General features: G+C 41.1%; 1 long non-coding RNA gene across 1 annotated transcript in view; it reads right to left on the bottom strand.

Annotated features, from left to right (window-relative positions):
* Positions 1 to 2,265: 2,265 nt before the first annotated feature.
* The window catches only part of LOC139544467 (uncharacterized), a 14,538-nt gene continuing 10,901 nt past the window's right edge, over positions 2,266 to 5,902 (bottom strand). Inside the window, exon 2 of the long non-coding RNA XR_011668877.1 lies at positions 2,266 to 2,836. This is a non-coding gene — a long non-coding RNA (uncharacterized lncRNA). The remainder of the gene's footprint in view (positions 2,837 to 5,902) is intronic.

Below are 5,902 nucleotides of genomic sequence, written 5' to 3'. Positions count from 1 at the left end.
GTATACATTGCCTGTTTGGTTTTGTGGAATCATTTAGTGCTCGTTATTGTTACCATTTTTGCCTCACTGAGAAAGTGGATTTTCAAACTGTGTTCTCTGAGGATGACCCAAGAGTGACTTTACGAACAAAACACATGCACTCAGACCACTGTCAAACTATTCAGTCAAACCCAACACTACCTCATGTGTACGGTGTGACGCATGCTTGCTTATTGAACTCTCTGCAGTACTTCAATACTACAGACAAATGTTCTGTTGATATAATGCGTGACATTTTAGGAGTTGCACAATTTGAGGTAAAACTTTTAACTTTTTCATTTAACTATAGCTACACAAAGAGGTGGAATCGTCCACCTGCAGTCAAAATGGATGATGCGAGCAATGATTTGGGTCTAAATTCTATTCAGTCTTGGTGTCTTCTCCGTAATTTGCCATTGATATTTGGTGATCTGGTACAGAAAGATGATAAATACTGGCAGCAGCTTCTGTTACTACTACAAATTGTAAATATTGTGTTTTCTCCTATACTAACAGAGGGCATGACTATCTATCTGAAGCACACAATTGCTGAACATCATAGGCTTTTCAAGTATTTGTTTCCTGATAGAAATCTGTTACCGAAACATCACTTCATGATACATTATTCTCGTTGTACTAGGAATATTGGGCCCATTCTTCACTCTATGCGCTACGAAGCAAAACATAATTACTTTAAAAAGCAACTGAAGAGTTTTAAGAATATCACTATGATCTTAGCCAAGAAACACCAAAATTACATGGCATAAAATTGGGAAACGTTCAGCCAGTATAGACTAGCTATAGGTCCAGGAAAGATGAAGGATCAATGACCTCAAAGAAAGCCAGGAGATTGCTGCCAAATTGAATGTCTCAGTGCACACAAATGTTTTGTCAGTTAAATGGGTAAAGCACCATGGTACAGAATATCGTCTTGATTTGGTCATATGTGGTGAAGTAGTCTTTGAAATGCCAGAATTTTTCAAAATTAAGGCTATTGTCCTGAAAGAGGAAAAAGAAATTGGGGTTGGGTCAGCTCTTGAAACCGTATATTTTGATGATCATTTGCATGCACTTAAAGTTGTTTTGAAGCAAAATCCACCATGCAAGGTATTTCATGTAAATGACATTATGTGCCACATGGAGCAAGGGATTTTCTGACTACATTGTCCCCTACTGTCACTTGATAACAGTTTAAGCCAGGGCTGATAAGGTATGGTTGTTAGAAACATATGTTTTTAATGTAAATGTCAGTATTTTCCAACATATTGATTTGCTCATGTCATACGGAGCAAGGGATTATTTTGACTACATTGTCCCCTACTGTCACTTGATAACAATTTAAGCCAGGGCTGAGACTTATGTGTTTGGTCATAATAAACATATTTGAATGTTGAAACAGCTTTGGTTGAGTTTATTGTGAAATTCTTTTAGAAAAAATATAATTCCAATTTACATTGGGGAAGAGTAAATAAATTAACACTGAATAGAGTAAACACATTTTAACTGTAATAGAAGTCACCCTAGATCAACACTAGTGAGTGTCACTATAACACTCAGTGTTGATTACCTCTTAGTGTTAAATGTTATTAACACCGGCCAGTGTAGTGCAGTGTTAACTTTTTGCACTCCTCAGTGTTAAATCAACACTATAAATGTAACACTTTGATCAGTGTACTTTTTACTCTGTGTAAAGTGGGACCATATGTACTCGCTGACAGTGTTACATTTAACACTTAAAGTGTTGATTTAACACTATCAAATGTACTGTGTATAGGTCAAATTAGCTTTTGCATTTCCTGTCTTTTTCAGCTTCAGACAAAGCTAATATTTCACTTAAAATGATTTTTTCCCCAATTAATTTCCAGGAAGGTCTGATAATAGCACAAATCCTGCCACCACACTTTATTACTATGCGTTATAACTATTTGAAATGGCATAAAACAACATGGCTGTCAATTGCATCCTAAAGTGGTTGGTTTTCAAAATGGTATAGCTCTTGAACAGTTTAAGCTACAGACACTAGACAAGACCAACATAACTAGTTTATGATCTATATAATGATTTAAAATGTTCATACATTCCCCCATGGTGGATTTTCTGAATATTGCGTCGGGCCGAACAATGCCATTTACCTGTTTATTTGTTTATTTGGATCCCCATTAGCTTTTACAGAAGCAGTAGCTGCTCTTCCTGGGATCCGCAAAAAAAACACTAAACATGACAAGTAACAAAACACTGATAAACAACAACAATCACACACATTTTTAATACAACAGTTTACAAACAAAACAACTAAAAAAGTATGTGTTTGTGTGTGTTCCCTCACAGTCACCATCTTCCATGAGATGTTGTTTAATCTGTTTTTTAGAGGTCATTTTGTGGTTGAATCTGTGTTTGATATTTGCTGCTCGACTGAAGGATCTTACAGATAATTGTGTGGGGTACAGAGATGAGGCAGTCATTCAAAATCATGTCAAACATTATTATTGCACAAGGAGTGAGTCCATGAGACTTATTATGTGACGTGTTATGCACATTTGTACTCCTGAACTTATTTAGGTTTGCCATGACAAAGGGTTTGAATAAATATCGACTCCAGGCACCCACTGAAATCAACTAATAGGACACAGGTGTAAACAATACAGACAGACACAAACGAAAAGGAAACATGGATCGGTGGCAGCTAGTAGGCCGGCGATGACGACCGCCGAGCACTGCCCGAACAGGGAGAGGAGCCACCTTCGGTGGAAGTCGTGACAGTGGTGTTGTGTGTAGGCCGTAGACACACAATCTCAATGTAATCCATTTTAAATTCAGGCTGTAACACAAGAAAATGTTACTCGTTTCAGGAAACTAGGCATATGTCGTGGGTCACTACTTCACAGGAGAACGTAAACTTTAAAAAAAAATATCTACATGTGTTTTTGGGCAGAAATGCCTTCTGGAACATATTAACTTTCATGTGCCTTAATAAGAGACTTGTATGCCATCTGTAAATAGGAATAAAATTGTTAAATTACCAGCCTAGTTGGTTTAGCCACAGAAAACGCCATATATGCATTTATGTGCCAGGTCACGCTCACGTGAATGTTCATTGGTTTCCAGTGGCCATGTTTAGGTATTAGCAATATTGTCCAAGACTCTAGCTCAAACAATATGGCAGTTTTAAGGCAATGAGCTTGCATGAATGTTTTTACATGCAAACTTGTCCAACAAAGCCACCATGCGGCCAAACTGAACCATACTCTACATGTCAGCTGTGTTAACTCGAAATGACACAACGACAAGGTTCCAGTTTAACAAAGTTTACTATACTATATGAACACACTACAAGTAGCCATTACACTCGAGGCTAGGTCCAACAACCCCCAGCCTTCCTGCGCATGCGCACTCTTGACTTAGTGATAGCCCCGTAATAACAGGAATATAGGGATACTTAAAACATGAACTTAACAAGCTGGACTCACAACGATAAGTTCCTGTAACGGCTGTCTAATGCCTCCTCCTCGGATGAGGAGGAGGAGTAAGGGTCGGACCAAAACGCAGCGTTGTATGCAGACATAATGGATATTTATTAAAGAAAGACGAAACCTCTTACACAAACTACAAAACAACAAACGACGTAGACAGACCTGAACTTGAGCACTTACATATAGACACGAAGAACGCACGAACAGGAAAGACTAGCCAAACGAACGAACAAACGAAACAGTCCCGTGTGGTGCAACATACACAGACACAGGAACAATCACCCACAAACAAACAGTGAGAACAGCCTACCTTAATATGGTTCTCAATCAGAGGAAACGTCAAACACCTGCCTCTAATTGAGAACCATATCAGGCAACACATTTAACCCCACATAGAAACACATAACATAGACTACCCACCCAGCTCACGTCCTGACCAACTAAACAAAGTTAAACAAAGGAAAATAAGGTCAGGAACGTGACAGTTCCCAGATACACATTCCTCATTTTCATTTCAACCATTTGATGTCTATGATGCACTTGTCATGCCCTGATCTGTTTCATCTGTTCCTGTGATTGTCTCCACCCCCTCCAGGTGCCGCTTATATTCCCCAGTGTATTTATCCCTGTGTTTCCTGTCCCTCTGTGCCAGTTTGTCTTGTATGCTTAGTCAAGTCAACCAGCGTGTTTTTCCCATACTCCTTTTCTATTCTCCTTTTATAGTCCTCCCGGTTTTGAACCCTGCCTGTCTCTGGACTACTTTCCTGCCTGCCTGATCATCCTGCCTGCTCTGACCTTTATTTTGCCAGCCCTTCAGTACCTACTGGACTATGATCTGGTTTAGACCTTTTTGCCTATCCACGACCATTCTCTTGACTACCCCTTTGGATTAATAAACCTCTGCTTCTGGGTCTCGCCTTGTGCTTTAATAGTACTAAGTGCCTTATTGAGACTAGTCAAGGATCATATCACCTCCACCCTACCTGACACCCTAGACCCACTCCAATTTGCTTACCGCCCCAATAGGTCCACAGACGACGCAATCACACTGCACACTGCCCTAACCCATCTGGACAAGAGGAATACCTATGTAAGAATGCTGTTCATCGATTACAGCTCAGCATTTAACACCATAGTACCCTCCAAACTCGTCATTAGACGACCCTGGGTCTCGACCCCACCCTGTCCTGGACTTTCTGACGGGCCGCCCCCCAGGTGGAAAGGGTAGGAAACAACATCTCCAGCCTGCTGATCCTCAACACTGGGGCCCCACAAGGGTGTGTTCTCAGCCCTCTCCTGTACTCCCTGTTCACCCATGACTGTGTGGCCATGCACGCCTCCAACTCAATCATCAAGTTTGCAGACGACACAACAGTAGTGGGCTTGATCACCAACAATGACGAGACAGCCTACAGGGAGGAGGTGAGGGCCCTCGGAGTGTGGTGTCAGGAAAATAACCTCACACTCAACGTCAACAAAACAAAGGAGATGATCATGGACTTCAGGAAACAGCAGAGGGAGTATCCCCTACCCACATCGATGGGACAGTAGTGGAGAAGGTGGAAAGTTAAGTTCCTCGGGGTACACATCACGTACAAACATCATGGTCCACCATCATGGTCCACCCACACAGACAGCGTTGTGAAGAAGGCGCAAAAGCGCCTCTTCAAACTTAGGAGGTTGAAGAAATTTGGCTTGTCACCTAAAACCCTCACAGACTTTTACAGATGCACAATTGAGAGCATCCTGTCGGGCTGTATCACTGCCTGGTACAGCAACTGACCACCCACGACCGCAAGGCTCTCCATAGGGTGTTGTGGTCTGCACAATGCAACACCGGGGGCAAACTACCTGCCCTCCAGAACACCTACAGCACCCGATGTCAGAGGAAGGCCAAAAAGATTATCAAGAACAGCAACCACCCGAGCCACTGCCTGTTCACCCTGCTACCATCCAGAAGGCGATGTCAGAACAGGTACATAAAAGCTGGGACCGAGAGACTGAAAAACAGCTTCTATCTCATGGCCATCAGACTGTTAAACAGCCATCACTATCCCAGAGTGACTGCTGTCTACATACAGACTTGCAATCATTGGCCACCTTAATAGATGGATCACTAGTCACTTTAATAATGCCATGTAATAAGGTTCACATATCTTACATTACTCATCTCATATGTATATACTGTATTTTATACCATCTATTGCATCTTGCCTATGCAGCTCTGTCATTGCTCATCCATATATTTATATGTATATATTCTTATTCCATTCCTTTACTTAGATTTGTGTGTATTAGGTATTTGTTAGATTACATGTTAGACATTGTTGCACTGTTGGAACTAGAAGCACAAGCATTTCGCTACACTCACAATAACATCTGCTAACCACGTTTATGTGACCAATAACATTTTA

This window comes from Salvelinus alpinus, chromosome 18 (genome assembly GCF_045679555.1).
Source record: "Salvelinus alpinus chromosome 18, SLU_Salpinus.1, whole genome shotgun sequence".
Classification (NCBI taxonomy): Eukaryota; Metazoa; Chordata; class Actinopteri; order Salmoniformes; family Salmonidae; genus Salvelinus; species Salvelinus alpinus.
Note: the sequence above shows the minus strand (reverse complement) of the source record. Positions and strands in the feature narration are given on the sequence as shown.